Source organism: Capricornis sumatraensis, chromosome X, assembly GCF_032405125.1.
Source record: "Capricornis sumatraensis isolate serow.1 chromosome X, serow.2, whole genome shotgun sequence".
NCBI lineage: Eukaryota > Metazoa > Chordata > Mammalia > Artiodactyla > Bovidae > Capricornis > Capricornis sumatraensis.
In genome coordinates, this window is record NC_091092.1 from 119893469 (window position 1) to 119915910 (window position 22442).

Here is a 22442-nt window from a genome sequence, read left to right on the forward strand (position 1 = left end):
GCTGACAGCAGGTCAGGGGCCGCAGGTGGGAGTGCGGGCAGGAAAGCAGGCAAGGAGGGCACCTGGAGGAGGGACAAGACATACTGTGAGAACCTTCAGCAAGGAGATTCCTCCCTGGCTTGAATGGAAGCCATCTCTGAGGGTCCTCGAGGCCAGTGCTCTAGGACCCACAGGGCTTCTGTTCTGCTCAGCCTGTCTCCTGGGACCGCTGAGTAGCAAGGGACAGTGAGCCCTGGGGCGCAGCAGACAGTCCTGCCTGGGCGTTAGTTGTTTTGGGGCAGCGTGGCCTGGCAGGGGAGTCAGGTCCTCACAGCTGACATTCAGAGTCAGGATGAAAATTGGTGAGAGACACCCCCATATCCAACGCCCCCAATCCCGCACTCAGCCCGTTTCCTCTCCTGTCTGATATTGACACTGCCACCTTCCATGTCACCCCACACGAGAGGAGGGCGTACTCAGCCCCCCAGTGAAGGGTCCCAACACCTTCCTTCTGCTGTCTCGTGGCTGTCCCTTCACAACCAGGCTCCAAGCTCCCCTCTCACGCCACCGGCCCCCTTCCTGATGTTGGCCAGGAAACGCTGACTGCAGGGGAGGGTCCTGAGGCACCCGTTTGTCAGGGAGGATAGTCCTCATCCTGACTCTTCCCGAACCTTACATCCTCACTCTACTGACCAGCTGCCAGCCCCTGAGACCCAAGTCCCCTCCTCTCCAAGTGTTCCGTGTCTGAGGTCGCAGTGAGGGAGCCCTTCAGCCTTTAGATCTCCCAGCGGCTGCCCAGATGATCAGCAGGCAAATCGCGGTGAGTGGGGAGTTACAGATGGCTGCCGTTCTGGTGTATGGAGACACTCATTCCCCCGAGGGTCCCTCCTTCACTCCACAGGGCTCGTGGCTCTCCCTCTACTGAGCAGAGCAGGGATCCAGCAGAGCCTGACTGAGGCATTCTTTCTCGACACCCCCTAGGGGTTAGTGGACGGTCTTGGGGCTTAAGCGCTAGGCTGGATCCTCTGGTCTGAGTGCAGGGCTAGGGTGGCCGGAGGCTGTGTGGCCCCTCTTTTCAGATAGAAAAGGGATTCGGGGTGCAGAGATGTGTCCCTGCACTCATAACTCACGTCACGTCTGATCTTGACACCCGATGACACTTGGGACTGCTCCCTCTGGCCTCCGTCAATGGCAGCTCTCAGAGATAGCGGCACTGTCAAAGATGGCGTCGCTCCCCCAGCATGCTTAAGAGGACGTCACTTCCTGTCCTGCGCATCTGGGCTCCAGGAGGGCAGCAGGGGCGGGACCTGGACAGGCGGGGTTCCGGGGGAGCTTCTCCCGGGATTGGCACGTGGACTTTGCCTTGACTCTTAAGGGGTCCTGGGACGTCCCTGTCCTGAACTGACAGCTGGCTCACTCCATGCCTCTCACTTGTGTCAGCACCCACAGCAGGAAGAATTGGGGAGCGCAAGCCTAACAGCCGTCCTGGAGCCCATGAGACCAACAGCGAGGGCTCTCTTGGACTCCCTCCTCTGGAGTAAGCGATGCTCTGTCGTTCTCCATGCCTTGCCTTAACCCCTGTGTATGCTGGGCTATGACCCATCTGCTGATCCGGGGACAAGGCCTCATATCGAAAATGTGAACACCCGAGTCTCCCGTATGAAATGCACATACGTCTCATCTCACCATTTCTACACAAGGCTTCCTGGAAATGGCAGCTACAGGTAAGATGAGCTGAGAGGGAAGGATGGGAGACTGTCTTCTGAGGTGTGGATCCCCTCACATCTCACTCAGAAACTTCATTCATATTGACTGCTGACAGGGCCTGGAAATCCTTCCCTTTCTGGTATAAGTCCACCCCTGTCCCCAGCCATGCTCATACAATTCCAGAAGAGTAAGTGAAGGGGCTCCTTAGCTTGACAGTTCTCACTGTGGGCTCTCAGTCAACTGCAGGGTCATTGCTCAAACGTTCTGAGATGAAGTTCTGTCGTTTTGGACAATTCCTATGATACTAACTTTTCTCTTTTAGTCCCTGGGTGATAGTCTATTAAGGTGATCATTTCACAGGGCCAGTTCTCATCCCCTAGCATTCCCTCGTGGCTCAGACAGTAAAGAATCTGCCTGCGATGCAGGAGACCTGGGTTCAATCCGGGGGTTGGGAAGACCCCCTGGAGGAAGGCATGGCAACCCACTGTAGTATTCTTGCCTGGAGTTTCCCCTTGGACAGAGGAGCCTGGTGGGCTACAGTCCATGGGGTCGCAAAGAGTCAGACACAACTCAGTGACTAAGCACACACACAACAAACTTTGTGCTGGTGATTTCATGATCTGGGCTGTACTGCCACATCCAAGCCAAGCTTTGGTGCCCCATGGTCCTGGCATGGGGCCTCGGAGGTGCTGCCTCAGATTCCTTCAGTGAAGCAGTGGAGATTCATGATCCCAGGGCAGAGTGGAAGAATCCAGGGCTCAAGTTCAAAGCCTCTTCCAGCTGATCCTGTTGTCTGCTTCCCTTGCAGGCTGCACATCTGTGCCAGTCTCTTTAAGTACTCCCGCATCTGGGCACACATAGGGTCAAGTTCAGTGCAGACTTACTGTCCATCAGGAATTATTTACTTTTATGTTTTCACTTTTGTTAATAGTTTTCTTCATTCCTTCCATAAGATTTCCGTGGTTAATTCTGAGTACAAAAATCAGCAGACCGTGTTTCATTGTGACCTCAGCTACTCTGAATGTGGTACTAACTCTGTAAAGGAGTTACAGAAAATTGACAGTCTTACAATATCTGTTTGTCGTGAATATACATAACATACTATTCTGTTTGAGCCTTCATTTTCCTAAGACTCTCAGGAAATTCTTCTTGTTGCTTCCATGAAGACTGTATACATTTTTCTAAAGTTTCTTTGTAGGTAAATTTTTTTCTATGGTTGCTTTTGTTTATGGTGTATTTTCTGTTACTTGGTGTAAGTAGTTGTTGATTCTTCCATTACAACTGGATGATTTTGCTGTTGTGATATTTTTTTTATTCCAGATTTTTGAAGTCTCTTATATGTTTGAATATTTCCTGTCCTGTTTTCTAAGAATTTTAATTTGAGAATCAAATTGTTACTGTGATCTTTTGCTTTTCATTACTTCTGACTTTTATTCATTTGGCATTGTTGTATGTAACTCTAGTGGCTATGTGTACTTCCCTAGATTTTTTTTCTAGTTTTTAAATTCATAGATTTTTTAAACAATTATTTAAATTAGAAGATAATTAAATGGTGTGTCAGGTTCTCTTGTATGAAGCAGCTATCAGTATACATATATCCCCTCCCTCATGAACCTCCCTCCCACCCCCGACCTTACCTCTCGAGGTCATCACAGAGCTGATCCTTGTGTCACCCAGAAACTTCCCCCACATACCTGTTGTCCACATGGTAGTGCATATTTGTCCATGCCACTCTCTCAATTCGTCTCACTGTCTGCTTCCCCCGATGTGTCCACACTCCCTTTCTCTAGGTCTGTGTCTCCATTCTTGCCCTGCAGATAGATTTGTAACTACCCTTTTGTGGCCTTTCTTTCTCATTCTCTTAATAATATCTTTTGCAGATAGAAGTTTTTAATATTAACAAGGTTCAGCTTATTATTTTCTTTCATAGACTGTGATTTTGGTGTTGTGCCTAAAATCTCATTACCAAACTCAAGTTTTGCCCCCGTTTTATCTTCTAGATTTTTTTGCCTATTCCATATGGCATGTGAAATCCTAGTCCCTGACCAGTGATCAAACCTCTACCCCCGCAGTGGAAGTGTTGAGTCTTTAACACTGGACTGCCAGGGATGTCCCAGCAATTTTTTTTTTTAAATGTGAGTTTTTCATTTAGGTCTGTGATTTCTTTTGAGTTAATTATTTTGAAAGGTTTAGAGTTAGTATGTGGATTCATTTTTCTTAGATATGGGTCTAGTTATCCCAGGACTATAAGTTTAAAAGACTGTCTTTTTCCATTGAATTGCCTTTGTGCCATTCTTAAAGGTCGATTGAGTGTTTGGGGTGTCTGTTTCTAGATTTTCTGTTCTGTGCCATTGATCTGTCTAGTATTCTGTTAATAGCATACAGTCTTGAGTATTGTAGCTTTAAAGTAAGTTTTGAAATCCAGTAATATCAATTCTCTGACTTTGATCTTTCATATTGACTTCAGTGGGTATTATGGATCATTTCATTTTTGACATAAAATTTAAATTGTTGGCTGCTATTGACAAGCTAACTTGCTGGAATTTTGAACAGACTTGTATTAAATATTAAGTTAAGTTGCAAATAAGTGACATCTCAACAATACAGCATCTCCCTATCGATGAACGTGGCGTGTCTATTTATTTAGATCTTCTTTAATTTTTTTCAGTGCAGTTTATGAGTTTTTCTCATGTAAATCTTATACATGTATTTAAAGAATTATTTCTAATATATTTTGGTGCTAATGTAAATGGTGTTAAGTTTTTAATTGCAAGTTTCATCTCTTTATTGGAAAAGAATTGACTATTATATATTAACCTTATTAATATATTAATTATATAATAGTTATATATTGATAATATATTAAACTTATTAACATATACTCCTGGCTTATTAATGCCAGGAGTTTTCTTATTGTTGATGATTATAATTCCATTTTTCTCTTCCAAATATCTGTATCTTTTGCTTCCTTCCTGTATCTCATTGCATTGGCTAGGCCTTTCAGTACAGTGTTACATACGCATGGTGAGAAGGGATATCCTCACCTTGTTCCTCACCTTAGTATGACAGCATCTGTCTTCTCACTCTGAAGTAGGATGTTTTACCTGTATTTCTTTTCAGATGTTGTATATGAAGCTGAGGAAATGCCTGTCTGTATCTAGTTTGCTGAGAATTTTGATGATGAATGGGTGTTGCATTTTATCAGATGATTTTTTTTCCTTCATCTGTTGATCTGATCTTGTGATTATCTTCCTTAGACTATTGTTATTATGATTTATGATCACTGATTTTCAAATGTTACACATCTGAAATGCATCCAACTTAGATATATTATGTAGTTCCTCTATGGATTGTTAGGTTTCTTTTCTTATATTTTGTTGAGGATTTTGCTTCTATGTTTATGGGAGGTATTTGTGTTCAATTCTTTTCTCTTAATTTCTTTATGAGATTTTGATATTCGAGTGTAATACTCACCTCAAGAAAAGGAATTAGGAGGTGTTCCTTTTGCTTCTATTTTCTGGGAGAGATTGTAGAGAATTGTTATCATTTCTTCCTTAAATTTTTGATAGAATTCATCAGTGGAAACCTCTGGGTCTGTTACTGTCTTTATTGGAAGCTTATTAGTTATAGATTAAATTTCTTTAATAGATACAGACCTATTCAGAGTATGTATTTTTCTTTGTGAAAGTGGTGCTAAGTTATCCCTTCAAGCAGTTTCTCAATTGAACCTTTCATTTTTGTAGGCACAGAGTTGTTTATAATATTCACTCATTATCCTTTTAATGTGCATGGAATCAGTAGTAATGGCCCTTCCTTCATTTCTGCTATTAGTAATTTAATCTGTGTTTTCTCCCTTTGTTCTTATTTAGCTTGGGGAGAAATTTATCTTCTTTTTATTTTGTATCTTTAAAGAAACTTCTTTGGATTTTGTTCTTTTTCTGCATTATCTTCCTTTTTTCAGTGTCAGTGGTTTCTGCTTTGATTTATTCTTCCTCTGCTTTTTCTTTACTTTTACAAGTTTACTAATATAGAAGCTTAAGTTATTAATTGTAGGGTTTTTTTGTTATAGGCACTCAATGCTGTGTATACATCTTTACTGATTTTGCTGTATCACTTAACTTCTGATAAGCTATAATTATTTTTTCATTTTGTAAAACTATTTTAAAATTTCTCATTAGATTTTCCTTTGGCCCATGTGTTATTGAGATGTTTATTGTTTAGTCTGCAAATAATCTTTAACTTTCTTGCTGTCTTTTTGTTATCAATTTCTAGTTTATTTACGTCACACTTTTCCTGTAATTGTGAGGGTTTTTTGTCTTGTTTTGTTTTGTTTTGGTCTTTGTTTTAAATAGAAACTCTTGGTAAAGAAAGATGAGGGGCTCATGTCAGATTTTGGGTGGAACAGATTCCTTTGGTAGCCTTGACATTTTCTAAACAGGAACTCCGGGGTAGCCAAGTTGTCCTAGAATGTGGCCTTAGGTTGCTGTTAGAAACCATGCTAGAGGTCAGTCAAGGTTCTTAATGCAGATGTTTGGACAGAGTTGTTCATGCCAATAGTTTTTGCATTTCTCTGTTCCTAATCTCAGCTTGCAGTTCCATGACACATTGCCCTTTTTATAGGTAACGTCTGCTTGAGATCCACAGAAAGGAGGGGATCGCACATAGTGTAAGGTTGTGGTGTGGTGAGGTATGCCAAAAATCTAGAGAGGGATGCAGAGTCCCCCAGTTTTGGCCCCTAATGCCGTTCTGGTCCTGGAAACACACTCGGATTAAGAACGTGTAGGGAGGGAATTGGACTCGAGGACTTACAGAGAAGAAACTCACCCAATCAAGTCCCTGATTACTTATTTGGTCTTAATTTGAACGTCGTGCAGTTTTCTCAGTTAAACTTCTCACATCAGAATGGATAGGGCCATAGAGGAAATGACAAAGATGAGAGGAGAAAATTCTTGGCCTCAATGGGCACCTTCACCATTGGAAATTCTGTGTCTACAGGCCTAAGGACAGTGTCAACTGCCACCCAAGCGTTCTTTGGGGATGCACAGCCTGGGCGTCCTCCTTGCAGCTCTTAATTGAGGGGAGCCATGACACAGTGAGCTGACCCAGACCTTGCCCTGTGGGTCATGGAACAGAACAAAGCAGAGAGTGACAGCAAGCAAGTTTTCATGGGAGAGAGAGAGCGAAAGTCAGGGGTCTCCAGCCAGCAGTTTGGGCAAGACCACTGGAGTTCACCATGGCAGCAATCCTAGTCACGGTACCAAATATGTCACTGGTGAAAAGAGATTTCCTCAGTTCTTGCTCTTGCAAAGAAAGGGAAGGACTGTGAACTAGTGCACATCAGGGGACTTGTCTGATACAGGTCACTTTACCAGTCTTGTGAACTTGAGACAATTGCAAGTTATACATCTATAAATGGAGTCTGCTAAATCCTATCCTACATGAATGCTGGAATGCATGTACTACATATAAAGCAGAGTCATACTGATTAAGAAACACTGGTCTTTCATTTAATGGAAGTTATGATTATTATGTACCTCCAAAATACCACCTTCCTATCTGAGGTTATTTTTATCCAGTAGATAGCAGAGACTATGCAGTGCACTGGGACAAATGAAATAAATACTCTTAAATGAGCTAAATTAAGGCAAAGGATATTTTATTTTTACCAAAAAAAAGGGTTAGAGGAAATAAGGCAAACTGCAAATTAAAAGCTTTTCCCTTTATATTTGCTTAATTGTCTTTTGGTTTCTCAATATTTTCTGTGGTCACGTTTCACATTACCATGAAAATCTCTCTTTCAGCAACATATTACCTACTTCCAGATCATAAAGACATATAGATGGTTCATGAACTTCTTTTACATCTACCGAAACTGTAATTTTAAAATCCTAAAACAGCAATAAATAAAACTGGAATATCATTACCAAACCAATATTCTGAAGAAAAGGAATCTGCTAGAAGTAAAAATATTTGATAAAAATGAGATAGATAATATGCAGAAATTACTAGTTTAAATCAGGAAGAAAATAGAGATTTAAACTTGGTTTGCTTGACCCCTACTAACCTGCACTATCTAGCAGCTTGACTACTCTTTGAGAAAATTCTGTTCCATTGTCATCTCACCTTGTGTAGATGGTGAACAACATATTCAATACCTTCAATGTGTTTTCCATATACCCAACCAGTGGCTTTCAAACCTTTAAAACAACAAACGATGTGATTTATATGATTAATGCATTTGTATTCTGAAGCACAATAAACCTTATGAAAAGTAATTAACATTTGAAAATACTAAACTCCTCCCTGATTTCCATAGTCTAATTTAAATCAATTTTCACTAGATATTTTTCCTATGGATAAAGGAAAAAAGATATATATTAAAAAAAAATGAGTTGTACCTAAACTCCCTTAGTACATAAAACAGTAAAGAGCATACAATTTTTGTTCCCTCCACCCTACTACTCTCTACTATTTAGGAGCCTGACACCTCTGTTCCAACACAAAATGGAAGAAAGTGTCAGGGCCTCCCTCCCTAGATGTGGGAGGAGCTGTAGGACTTGGCCCTGGAAGGGGCACTGGCTTCAGCCATTGTTGGAGCCCTGGCCATGCCTCTCAGCCCTGCTCTCTCCACCTGATCTCTCAGAGCCTCAGCATAGAGGTCTGGGAAGGAAGTCGGGACCGTATCATGGATCATGGCCAAAACCTCCAACACCTTCATCTTATTTGTCTCAAAGAAGCTCTCGGGCCCCACAGGAACTCCTAGTGCGGAGGATCGCCATTGGGCACCTGTCGGTACTTCAGTTACTTCTTTTGCACCATATCTTTGGTGATGAGCCTTCTGGGCTCTCCAAAGATCCAGTGCCTCCTCCCAGTATAGACCCCCCAACTCACTGAGGAATTTCCAGACCTCCTCCTTTGTGGTGTGGTTACCCTTCATGAAGATAATGCCCAGGAGCACCATCAGGAAACCGGACTTGGGCAGACCCCCCACCCCCGCCCCCCGCATCACTCAGACCTTCATCGCCGCCTAGGTTGAGCTTGTAGATGAGAGCGTAGATGTTCCTGCTATGGTAGACTTCCGTCAGCTCCAGGCCAAATACCAGCTCCATGTGCTTTAGAGGCTCTCCTGAGAATCTCAGGGAAGTGCTGCCTATACTTCCTGCCAATGACCTTCAGCAGGGCGTGCTGCGAGATGGGCTCCTTCTTGGTGTATTTGTCCAGCAGGAACTCCACCAGCATGCTGGCCTTCCTGGTCAGAGGATCTATGAGAGGGCTCTGAGTGGCAGGGGCTGCCTTGGAGACACCTGCACTTTCCTCCTCTGGGCCCTGGGCACCTTCATCGGATCCGGTGCAGGAAGGCACTGCATTAGGAGAGCTAGGGGCCATGGCTTCCTGAAGCTCCTGGTGATCTCCAGTAGCAGGGGAGCTCAGGAAGAACCCTGAGGGGCAGAGGAGGAAGAGGAGGGGAATTCCTCTTTGGGGGCTGCAGCAGCAGTGGTCTGGGCCTCCTGGGGATACTGTGTGTCCCCCTGGACCTCGTGGAATTTCACACGGACATGCTACTTGTTCTTTTGCCTCTGAGGCATGGTGACACTGGTTATGGATCACAGGCGCATGCAGGCAGGGTGGCAGGCAAGGAGGGCCCCTGGAGGAAGGACAAGCAGATGTTGTGAGCAACTGCAGTGAGGAGATTCCTCCCTGGCTTGAACCCAAGCCGCCTCTGAGGGGTCCTTGAGGCCAGTGCTCTAGGACCCACAAGTCTCGTGTTCTGCTGGTGAGTCCCTCCCTTGAGACCACTGAGTAGGAAGTGAGAGTGATAGCTGGGGCACAGCCAGACAGCCCTGCCTGGGCATTAGAGCGAGGCCTGTGGGGGCTGGCAGGGGAGGCAGGTCCTTTCAGTTCACACTTCTGAGTCATGATGAAAACTGGGGCAAGACGCCCTCATATCCCCCCTGCCCCCAAACACACGCACCCTGTTCCCTCTCTTGCTGTGAAGTTGACACTGTTACCTTCCCTGTCACCTAGATGATGAGAGGAGGGAATGTTCAGGCCCCCAATGAAGGGATCCGGGACCTGCCTTTCTGCTGTCTCGAGGCTGCCCCTTCACAACCAAGCTGCAACCTACCCTGACAGACCACCAATCCGTCCCTGTGTTTGGCTGGGAGGAAGTGCTTGCCACAGGGGAGGTTCCTGAGTCGGCTGTGTGATGCGGAGGATGGTTATTACCCTGACTCCTCCCGAGCCGTGACATCCTCCCTCTGCTGACTGGCTGCCAGCCCTTCGGAATGAGGTCCCCACTTCTCCGAGTGTCCCATGTCGGCAATTGCAGTCAGGGAGCCCCTCAGCCTTTAGAACTGTCCAGATGCTGACTGGTTACTCTCTGGCCAAGTCATGCTGGGACAGGGATTAGGCGTGGCTTCTAATCTGGGATGTGGAGACACTCAGTCCCCGCATGGGTCCCTCCTTCCAGAATTCCAGACTTTCCTCCACTGAACAGAGCCTGGGTCCAGCAAACCCACACCCAGATCCACCACCCCTGGACCCAGGTTATGTCCCGAGAACCCACATGTGTAGCCAATGGACATTGCACCTAAGAGCCAGGTCCGAGCCTCTAGGCGTAGAACAGGTGTGAGGTTGCCGGGGGGCTGTAATGTCCCCTTTTTTTCGGATGGAAAAAGTGTGGGAGTGCCAGGGTGTATCTTTGTAACTATCCAGTGCACCTGTAACTCATGTCACCTCCGACTTGGACCCCTGTTGAGACCTCGGACTCCTCCCTCTGGTCACAGCTACAGCAGCTCTCAAAGATAGCAGCCCTCTCAAAGATGGCATGGCACCCCAGCGTGGATAGGGGGCCGTCACTTCCTATCATGTGCATCTGGGCTCCAGGAGGACAGCAGGGGCAGGGCCTGGGTGGACTGGGTTCTGGGGGAGTTTCAGGCAAGAGGGGGGATGTGGTCCCTTCTTTGACTCATAGTGGGTCCTGGGATGTCCCTGCTGATCTCAGTCAACTGGCCTCAATCCTTGCCTCTCACTTCTCTCTGTAAACAAAGCAGGAAGAATTTGGGAGCCCGAGCCTGACAGCCTTCCTGGAGCTGCTGAGACAGACAGTGAGGGCACGCTGGGGCTCCTTCTTGTGTGCTGAGTGATGCTCTCTGTCCTCTATCCTTGTCTTCCCCTGACTGTAATGCTGCGTTACGTGCTCTCTGCTGACCTGAGGGCAAGGCCTCACCTGGAAGATGTCATATCCCAAAACGCCTGGTGAAAAGCGCACTGGCATCTCATCTGATTGCTTCTGCCTAAGGCTCCCTGGAAATGGCTGCTGCAGGTAAGATAAGTGAGAGGGAAGGATGGGAGAATGGCTTCAGTGATGTGGAACCCTTCACATCTCACTCAGGATCTTCATATTGACTGCAGGCGTAGTCTGAAAACCCTTCCCTTTCTGGTATAAAATCACCCCTGTCCCCAACGATGCTCCACACAATCCCAGCAGAGAAAGTGAAGGGGCTCCTTAGCCTGACGGTTCTCACTGTGAGCTTTTTGTCGAGTGCAGGGGCATTGCTCGAAAGTTCTGAGATGAATTCCTGTCCTTTTGTACAATTACTGTGATACAAGCTTTTCTCTTTTAGTCCATGTGTGACAGTCTCTTAAGCTGACCATTTACAAGGGCCAGTTGTCATCCACTAACAAAGCTTGTGCTGGTTATTGCATGACCTCTGGGCCATACTGCCATGTCCATCCCAAACTTTGGTGCCCCATGATCCTGGGATGGGGCTCTGAGATGCTGCCTCAGGTTCCTTCAGTGAAGCAGTAGAGCCTCATGGTCCCATGGCCCAGGGGAAGAATCAACCGCTCCAGTTTAAAGCCTTTTCCAGCTGATCCTGTTGTCTGTTTCCTTTGTGGCCGACACACCTGTGTCAGCCTCAGAGTACTCCCCGACCTGGGCACTCATAGGGTCAAGTTCAGTGGAAACTTATTGTTCCTCAGGGATTATTTATTTTGTGTTCTTGCTTTTGCTGTTAGTTGTTTTATTCCTTGTATAAGTTTTCCATGGTTTGTTCTGAGTACTGGAAACAGCCGCCCATGTGTGATTGTGGTCTCAGCTACTCTGGATGTGGTACTAAATCGTAAATGATTTAAGAAAAATCGACATTCTTAAAATGTGTCCTCATGAATACACATAACATACTATTCTGTTGAGAATAGTATTCTTTTCCTAAGGGGCTCAGGAAATTCTTCAGGTTGCCTTCCTGTAGACGGCATACATTTTTCCAAGGTTTCTTTGCAGCTACATTTTTCATATTGTTGCTTTTGTTTATGGTGTGTTATCTATTACATGGTCTGAGTATTGTTGATTCTTCCAGACCAGTCTCTTGATTTTGCTGTGTTGACCTTTTTATTGCCATCTCATCCTCTGTCGTCCCCTTCTCCTCCTGCCCCAATCCCTCCCAGGATCAGAGTCTTTTCCAATGAGTCAACTCTTTGAATGAGGTGGCCAAAGTACTGGAGCTTCAGCTGTGGCATCATTCCTTCCAAAGAAATCCCAGGGCTGATCTCCTTCAGAATGGACTGGTTGGATCTCCTTGCAGTCCAAGGGACTCTCAAGAGTCTTCTCCAGCACCACAGTTCAAAAACATCAATTCTTAAGTGCTCAGCCAGGCTTCTTCACAGTCCAACTCTTACATCCATACATGACCACTGGAAAAACAATAGCCTTGAGTAGATGGACCTTGGTTGGGAAACTCATGTCTCTGCTTTTCAATATGCTATCTTAGTTGCCCATAACTTTTCTTCCAGAGAGTAAGTGTCTTTTAATTTCATGGCTGCAGTAACCATCTGCAGTGATTTTGGATCCCAAAATAATGAAGTCTGACACCGTTTCCACGGTTTCCCCATCTATTTCCCATGAAGTGATGGGACCAGATGCCATGATCTTCGTTTTCTGAATGTTGAGCTTTACGCCAACTTTTTCACTCTCCACTTTCACTTTCATCAGGAGGCTTTTTAGTTCCACTTCACTTTCTGCCATAAGGGTGGTGTCATCTGCATATCTGAGGTTATTGATATTTCTCCCAGCAATCTTGATTCCAGCTTGTGCTTCTTTCAACCTAGGGTTCCTCATGATGGACTCTGCATATAAGTTAAATAAGCAGGGTGACAATACACAGCCTTGACGTACTCCTTTTCCTATTTGGAAACAGTCTGTTGTTCCATGTCCAATTCTAACTGTTGCTTCCTTACCTGCATGTAGGTTTCTCAAGAGGCAGGTCAGGTGGTCTGGTGTTCACATCTCTTTCAGAATTTTCCACAGTTTATTGTGACCCGCACAGTCAAAGGCTTTGGCATAGTCAATAAGGCAGAAATAGATGTTTTTCTGGAACTCTCTTGCTTTTTCCATGGAGCCATAAAAACCCATTGGAAAAACAGCCTGGGAACTTGCTGACAGAATTCCCATCAGCCTTACCAAGTGATTAAGGAAAATCACTTCTGGCAGGCACAGGAACTTTAGGATGTTTTGGGGACTTCAGGAAGAGAAGAATTCATTCAGATCTCTAAGTTTGACAACAAGTCTTTGCTGTGGCTTCCTAGCCTCAAGAGGCTATTAAAATTTCCTTCTGGAGACTCCTTATAAACCATTCCAGCAAAGCAGATTTAAAAGCGCCTATATGGCAAATCGTTATTCTTACTGTACTTAGATAAATAATCAGGCCAAGTTAATTGAATGTAGACTTCATTTGAAAACAAATTAGGTCTTAGTTTTCCTGTCTTTGGTAGAAATGAGGGAGATGATAGACAGCAAAAAATGGTTCCATAGAAGGTGTACTAGACATGTGTGGATATTAGGTTCTAGTGATATTACGTTTTCCTTGAAGTATTATTATTTACCTGCAAACTGGGTTGGATCCTGAATTTTTCTAGTATCCACTGATATCTAGCTGCGACTTTCTTACTAAAATTCCCAATTTCTCCCAATCTTTTGATGTGTCTGTGGGGAGACAGTGAGCTCTGAGCGATACACCTCTGCCATCTTGATCTGATCACTCACCCATTCTTTTGACTTAAATCACTGAGAACTAACATTGCCATTTTCCTGAAGTCTTGCAACATGAAGCTAGATGACCTGATGCAAAGATCAGAGAAATTGTCACAACAGCTCATGTTCAAATAGACTTCATGCCTGTTGCTGTACGAGCAACTCAAAAAGTTAACCTGATCACCCAGAGATATTGCTAACTGTGATAGAGACATTTCAAACTACAATAGTTGCTTCAATCCTGACACCTAGAAAACTTCTTCACTGACTACGCCCTGGGCTCAGAAACTGGTTTATAACCAGCTCCAATCATTAACGTCTGCTTTTCTTTTATTTCCATAGAAATGCCTCTTATTAATAACTACCTGATACTGCTTGCACCCCAGGCCTGGCTTTGGGAGCCCACCTGCATCACCACCTATTGAAATGCGATACCGCTCTTTAAATGAACTGACCTGCTCTCAGAATTATGCAACTGCTGCCATGAAATGGAGGACTCCACTAGTCCATTCTCTCTCTCCACAGTGACCAGATCAGCTTTTATCATGTGAGACTTGCAGGCAAGTTTCAGAGGAGGGACCTGTTAAGGCTTAGGGCACTCTGCCCCCAAATATACCACAGTGGCATTGATTATTTTGAATTCAAGTTACTTAAGAAACAGCCAACAGAGGAGGGACATTCCGCTGCCCCCCAATTTCTGCTTCCCTGAGAGCAGGAAATACATCTCATATGAAGGGGCCTGCATCTGGAGGCAGAGGGAAACCCTTCTAACCAGAAATAGGCAGTTCAAGCAGAGAAGCCTGTATCCACAAACCTTGTTAAGTCTTTAGTTTACTACCCTGGGTACAGATTCTGTTTAGATTCCTTACTAGTTAGGTACCTTACACCTAAGTGGATTTGTCCTGTCGATTCCTCACAAATTGTTTTGTTGTCTACTAAATAAAGAAGCTGCCTGCTTTGCCCACTTCTCAGGTCCCGTTTCTATGACACTTCTTGTGCACATGAATTGCAATTTGTCTCTTTGTCTCCTGTTACTCTGTCTTGTGTCAAGTTTACTAGTCTTCTAACCACAAGAATTCAAAAGGGATAAAGGGAGGAATGTCTTTCTTCCCAACACACCCCAAGGGATTTCACTTTCACATCTCAGAAACTCCCTGGAGACGATATGCGTAGAATACCAGTCTGTGCACGGGAATCTCCTGCATTGAGATAAGAGCAGAGGCACCTTAGATTTCTGTCTGTTAGGGGCCAAATTGTGTCCCCTCCACAAATGCATATTGAAGTCATAACTCAGAGTACTTCAGAATGCAACTGTAGTTAGAAATAAGGTCTTTAAAGAGATGGTTGAGTTAAAATGAAGTCATTAGTGTGGGCCATAACCCAGTGTAACTATCAGAAGAAACTGAGACACAAAAGGAGGCACCAAGGATATATGCACTCAAAAGGAATGCCAATGAAGAGGGTAGCCACCTGACAGCCAAGGGGAGAGGCCTCAGGGTAAACCAGCCCTCATCTTGGACTTGCAGCCTCTAGAACTCTGAGAAAATAAATTTCCTTTGTTTCAGCCACCCATTCTGCGGGGTTTTGTTGTGGAGAGCCTAACAGATCCGTAAGTTACCCCAGGTACAGATTTGTACCTGGATAGTCTTTTTACGTTCCTGTCATTCTTAAAGGCTATCTCAAGATCTTGCTTATGTGATTGCAGCTCCTTCTTTCTAAAGTTGTATGGGGATAGGCTAGGTCTTGATCTTAGCCTCACCAGACCTAGCATAGAGCCTTTGAAAGAGCAGGTGCTCAAAAAGTAAATGAAGACAGTAAAAGGTCTAACTTGTTAAGGTTTAATACCTCCTGCATTTTTCAAGTAGCATATCGAGGTATAAATTATTTAATTTTACAGAACAGAAGACCGAAAAGATGGAGAACAATCAAGGTTGAGCATGTTTTGAAACCTTTTTCATTTTATTTTTTCATTCCATTGTCCCAGCAGTTTTATTGCGGGATTGCTTCCCATTTTGGCAAAAGTCCCTATTTTGATGTCCCATTTTCTTATCTGGATGATCTATTAAAAGTCTTCGTCTTCAGTAGGGGTGGGAGAAGCTGCTGGACCTGGCAGTGGATCATGCCTGGAAGGGACAGTGGTGCCAGGCCTGGCTGGAACTGTGGCTCGAGCTCTCTCCTCCTCATCTCGCAAAGCTTCTTCATATTGTATTGAGAAAGCACTGGGGACCGTATCATTGACTTTTGCCAAAAATTCCAGGACTTTCATTTTGCTGGTTTCAGCATGGGCTCGTGGGCCCCACAGGAACTTGTAACGTGGAGGATCGCTTTGGGCAACCTGACGGTACTCCTGCTACTTCATCGTCACTAAGTCTCTGGTGATGAGCTTCCTGGGCTCTCCGTAGATGAAGTATTTTCTCCCAGCATATACTCGCATCATATTCAAGAATTTCCAGATGTCTTCCTCAGTGGCACAGTTGCCCTTCACGAAGATCACACCCAGAACTGTCATCAAGAGACCAGTCTTAGGTAAGCCCCTACCATCCCACACCCTCCCATTGTTGGGCAGGTTCAGTTTGCTGACGAGGTCATAGGAGTGGATGGTTGAGTCAACTTCCTTCAAGTCAACTGCAACGACAGCCTCGACGTGTTCAGAGGCTCTCTTGAGAATCTCGGCAAATCGGTGATGGTATCTTGGGTGGATAATCTTCAGCATGTCTTCTTTCATGATGGGCTGCTTCATTTTATACTTACACAGAAGGAACTGCTCCAAGAAACTTGCCATGCTGTTCAGAGTATCACGGTAGGTGTTTTCGGTAGAAGATGAGGAACGTGAATCTTCCTCATCTTGACTGGTATCTTCTTCATCAGATGTTGGGTCAGCAGTAGTTGAAAAAGTGCTGGTAGTAGATGGGGCTTCCAAAGACCCCTGGGAAGTGCTATTTGACCCAGTAGCTGATGAGCTCTGTGACTTATCTTCTAAAAGAGAAGAGGTAGAGGGAAGCTCTTCCATTACTGCAGTGGGCTGAACTCCCTTGTGACTCTGGGGCTCATATCTGGCCTGGTGGCGTTTCTCACGGATGCAGAGCTTATGAGTCTGACCTCGAGGCATGATGACTGCGCTGGGGGACAATGATTAGAAGTGTGAATAGGAGGGCAGGTGATAAGGGCCCACAGGATGACGAAGATTGAGTGTGCAGCTGCAGCAGGGGAATACCACCTTGGTTATCAGAAAGGCTACATTTGTGGTTTTCTTGAGGGCACTGTTCTGAAAACCCCCAGGGTTCCTATTCTCTTAATCAGCCTGTCCTTTGGGAAACATATTGAAGGAAATTAGAGTGATCTTTAGGCTGCATCCTGCTACCCCTGCCTCAGGCATGCTGGGGTGACAGAAGGGGCTGGTAGTCTCCTACACAGAGGCATCTGTTATTTCACATTCAAGACCACCAACCCAACTAGTGGCCATTATAGGACCTATTGCCTCTGCAGTTCTGTAGTTGGCATCACAAAGCTCCCTGGGATTTCTGAGAAGTGAAGAGGTCCTCACCACATCACCTCAGTCAGTAGTTATCATGCAGTACTGAGTGCGCACTGAGAAGTTTTCGTCCCTGCCACTGAAGTCCTCAACACGAATTAAGAGTGCTTCCTTTGGTTCCCCCGGAAAAGGCAATGGCACCCCAATCCAGCACTCTTGCCTGGAAAATCCCATGGATGGAGGAGCCTGGTGGGCCACAGTCCATGGGGTCGCTGAGTCAGACACGACTGAGCGACTTCACTTTCACTTTTCACTTTCATGCATTGGAGAAGGAAATGGCAACCCACTCCAGTGTTCTTGCCTGGAGAATCCCAGGGACGGGGGATCCTCATGGGGGCCATCTATGGGAACGCACAGAGTTGGACACGACTGAGATGACTTAGCAGCAGCAGCAGCTGCCATTCGTTCGCCATAGGGCCTGGTGTCCCCACCCCTTTCTTGGAATGGTATCTGCACCTTCATACTAAGAGTTTCACCTCCGACACACCTGATATAAGTAAATGTTGGTGGAACTTCAGCTTGATAGCTCTGTCCTGGTTCTTCAAGGGCTATAAGGAACAGGGCTGGATTCATTATCACTTCTTTTTATTGGTAGATGATCCCTCAGTCCTTGCTTTGACCTCTGTTGTGGCCTGAAATTCTACCCTCCCTTCCCCTTAGGTCCACCCCTTCTACTACTATACTTTCCTATATTAGGGCAAGCATCTCCGTGAGACCCTGAGGAGAAAGTAAGATTCTCCTCGTCCATCCATACCCGTCCCTGGTCTTCTGAGGTGTAGAGGATGAGATGAATCATATGGTTATGGGGTGTGTGGTTCCCTTCGTCTTCAGGGTATTCAGTTGGTTTCTGGAAAACCTGGAAATAATCCCACTGCTGGCCCTAGGCTATACCCCTTGGACCATGTCCCACCTGCCTTGTGACATCATAGAAGGAAATGGGCATGTCATGTCAACAATGAGCAGGTATCCAAGGGATGCCAGGAAGGGCAGGGTTCTGTGCGGTTTCCTCAGAGTTCTGAGGTCAGGGGGTCTCATACATCCAAAGCTTGACTCCTGGCAGGGTGTGGGGCTCCTTTGTTTATGTAAGGGAGCTCTCCTCAGACTAAGCTCCTCCCTCCCTGTGATGCCAGAGAGGGAAAGTCTGGGAATGCCACATGAGTCTGCTCCTACCTGTGCCTTCAGGGATGACATCAGGATTCAGGCTTCTTGGGGCCCTCTGTGTTCAGTGTAGGGGTATGACCTGACTCAGGTGCCTCACCTTGACTCCTGGGGGACTCTGGATTTCCACTTTCTTTCCGCCTGAGGTGACCCATGTAGAGCAAAGACCATGTCCTTGCAAGCCCTGAAGAGAAGTGAGGGAATGTGCAGCCTGGCAGCCCTGTCTTGGCCTTCTGAGAGCAGACGCAGGCCAGTCTCTCTGTGACTTCAGTTCCTCATTCATCTGTCTTTACCTTGACTCCTGTCTCTTCTATGAAAGACTTCTTGGGAAATGCCACGTCTTTGAAAAGTCTTAGCCTGCCTGCACCAAATCTCACCAACAATGGGTTGAGACCCAGGAGTGATGGGGAAGCTGCAGTCCGGGAGGGGGCCCCAGCATAGGTGGTGTGCTATCAGAGAACACATGGTGATCTCTTCCTTCTCTTCACTGACCAGACACAGCCTCTTGTAGAACCTTCACTCTAACAGATTTACTCTCTGAAAGGAAGGGGCTGAATTAAATGATTTTGTGCATCCCTGATCTTTTGTGGTTTACTGACGTTTCCTTTGTAGATAAATTGTCACTGAATGCTGTCTCCTTCTTTATTCGTACTTCCCTTTTAATATTTTTGTTACTTATTTCTGGAGCTTTTTATTCCAAAATCGTGTTTGCGGTATGAAATTCTGCTATTTAGCATGTGAAATACCTCTTTTGACTAATGTTCACAAAGAGGAAGTGACGCAAGGTTGGCCTCATCCTGGAGGAGTGGCACAGTACGGGCTCTGGAGGAATTCAATGCCGGGGTTCAGTCCAGCTCCTATCATTTATGAGCTTTGAATTTGAGCTTCTTTATCTGCAAATTGTGTTTGAAAAAGTCTGTAGTTTAGAACCAGAGACATGTGTGATGTATGTAAATCACCTGGCACAGTATGAGACAAGCTTTGGTGCGTTGAATGAATGGCAGTTATTACGAAGGTGATTTTGACCCTGAATGATCACAAACTTCCATCACATAATTTTATTTCCAGGCTATATTAGAGAATATGCAACTCCAAACAATAATCAAATCTACATCAGCACTAATGCTCCCAAGCAAGTAAAACTAAGCGGTATTTCCCTATTTGAGCACCTGTTTTAGGATGTATTTGGGGTTATCTTCTCCGCATGGGTGAAAGTACAAGTTCATTTGTCTCAAGGACCAACAACTTCCCTCTCAGGTGCTGTTTTTCGTCCAAACCACCCCTAAATTAAGCCCACTGACAGTAAAAATTGAGCCCACCCTTAAAGTTTGCCAAATTACACTAAACACAACCTAATTAAACTGCCCATTTAACAGAGCAAGTTCTGGTGCTCCCATCCCGGAAAGAGAGACAGTCCAGTGATGTCTTGGCATCTCGCTTCAATGGGTATCACCCTTATTTCTCAGAAACTCTCTGGACAGCTTTTGATGAAAACACATAGTGTGAGTGTTCACTTGCCTGGCTCAAGTGCACAGGGCCCCTTCCATTCCCTATGTTGAGATTCCCTGTGGTTTTCGGATATCCCCAAATAATGGTAAACATATGGTTGAGATATATTCCAGGTTTACAGCATCACCTCTGAGAACCATATGCATTCTGGCATCACTCCCATAGCTTCATCTAGCCCATCATGCATCTGGACTGAAAATGACCTCCCACCGAGGAACTAGACGTTTCCCAAGACCCAATGCTGCCTTAATCAGGTAACTTAGACATGCTTGCTCTCATCTGGAACCTCCTCTTCCACACCTCCCCCATTTAAATTTATGATTTGTTTATTCCTTAGAGTTAGCTCACCACCTTCCGTATATGGTACCTGCTGCTAGGCTCAAAATTCCATGGGCAGTGGCTTGGTCTTCATTTTCTTACCAACCCAGTACTATAAGAAAGCCTTCTAAACAGAAGATGGTCAATTCATTTGGCAGAAAACAGAAATAATGAGCAAAGACTCTGTTTTATTATGATTGAAGTGTCATACAGTTTGAATAAGCTACGCAAATCTAAGTCCATGTTATTAGCTTTTACAAGGAAAGAGGACAGATAAGACAAATGAAGAAGAAACCTGCATTTACTCTGAAAGCTTTCTGATCCCAAATATTTATCTCTAGGATTCTTACACATTTCCAAGTAAAATCCTATTCCAGTGCTATATTACCTCATTCTGGACCATGAGGAAAATACTGAAGTCTTTTCAGCTTGTTTACAAATGATGAACTCCTAGTCATAAACCTCAGAGCAGTAAACATGAGTCCATGACATTAATAAACCTAGATTCTGAAGCAAAATAAACCTTATGAAGAGTAGTAATATTTAAAAATTGTATACAACACCTCTACCTACCTACCGAAATCATCTGTTTTTGACTAGATAGTATTCACATGGATAAAAGGAAAACCTGCATATTTTGTTAAAACTGCACCTAAACTCCCATACTGCTTAAAACTGTGAAGAACACATGGGTTTTGTTCCCCCCACCCCTACTCCCCTGCGCTATTTTGGAGGTGGACTGTTCTCTTCCCACACAAAGGGGACAAAGTGCCCTGACCCCTCCCTAGATGTGGGAGGAGCTGTAGGACTTGGCCCTGGAAGGGGCAGTGACCTCAGCCATGGCTGGAGAAATGGGAATGCCTCTCAGCCCTGCTCTCTCTGCCTGATCTCTCAGAGCCTCGTCATAGAGGTCTGGGAAGGAACTCGGGACTGTATCCTGCATTTTGGCCAGAACTTCCAACACCTTCATCTTATTGGTCTCAGCATAAGATCTCAGGCCCCACAGGAACTCATAGAGCGGAGGATCGCTATTGGGCACCTGGCGGTAGGTGAGGTACCCCTTCTGCACCAGATCTTTGGTGATGAGCTTTCTGGGCTCCCCAAAGATGGAGTGCTTCCTCCCAGCATAGATCCCCAACACATTGAGGAAATCCCAGATCTCCTCCTCGGTGGCGTGTTACCCTTCATAAAGATGATGCCCAGGAGCGCCATGAGGAGACCAGACTTGGGCAGCTCCTCCTCATCACTTGAACCTTCCTCAACCCCGAGAGTGAACTTGTTGACGAGGGCGTAGATGTTCCTGCTGCAGTCGACTTCCTTCAGCTCCAGGCCAAACACCAGCTCCACGCGCTCAGAGGCTCTGCTCAGGATCTCCGGGAAGTGCCGCTTGTACTTCCTGCCGATGACATTCAGCATGGCATTCTTTGTGATGGGCTCCTTCTTGGTGTACCTCTCCAGCAGGAAATCCATCACCAGGCTGGCCTTCCCCATCAGAGGATCTTTGCAAATGCCCCGAGCGACCAGGGCTGCTTGGGCGGCATCTGCACTTTCCTCCTCGGGTCCCTGGGCACCTTGATCAGCTCCTGCACAGGAAGCCTCTGCATCAGGAGAGCTAGGGGCCATGGCTCCATCAAGCTCCTGGCGATCACCAGCAGCAGGGGAGCCCGGGGAGAACCTTGAGGGATAGAAGATGGGGAGGAGGGGCACTCCTCTCCTGGGGCTGCAGCACTGGCCTGGGCCTCCTGAGTATCCCCCTCGACCTGGTGGCGTTTCCCACGGGAATAATGCTTGCTTTTGTGCTTTCGAGGCATGATGACACAGGTCAGGGACCGCAGGCGGGCATGCAGTAGGAAGGCAAGCAACGAGGGCCCCTTGAGGAAGGACAAAGAAATGTTGTGAGCACCTTCACCAGGGAGAGTCGTCCCCGGCTTAAACCAAGTCCACTTCGCAAGGCCACTTCTCTAGGACCCACAAGTCTCCTGTTCTCCTAGTCAGCCTGTCCCCTGAGACCCCTGAAGAGGAAGTGAGAGCGAGCCCTGGGGCATAGCCAGACAGCCCTGCCTGGGCGTTAGACGGGGGCCTGTGGGGGCTGGCAGGGGAGGCATGTCCTTTCAGTTCACATTCAGAGTTAGGATGAAAAACGGGGAATGACCCCCTAGCACCCGCCCCGATCCCTCTTTTGCTCTGAAGCTGATGCTGCCACCTTCC

General features: G+C 45.8%; 2 pseudogenes; both read right to left on the bottom strand.

The window, feature by feature from the left end:
- Positions 1-15834: 15834 nt before the first annotated feature.
- Positions 15835-16826, bottom strand: LOC138071931 (melanoma-associated antigen B5-like; annotated as a pseudogene).
- A 4192-nt stretch (positions 16827-21018) lies between these two features.
- On the bottom strand, positions 21019-21857 carry LOC138071932 (melanoma-associated antigen B18-like; annotated as a pseudogene).
- Between the last annotated feature and the right edge of the window lie 585 nt (positions 21858-22442).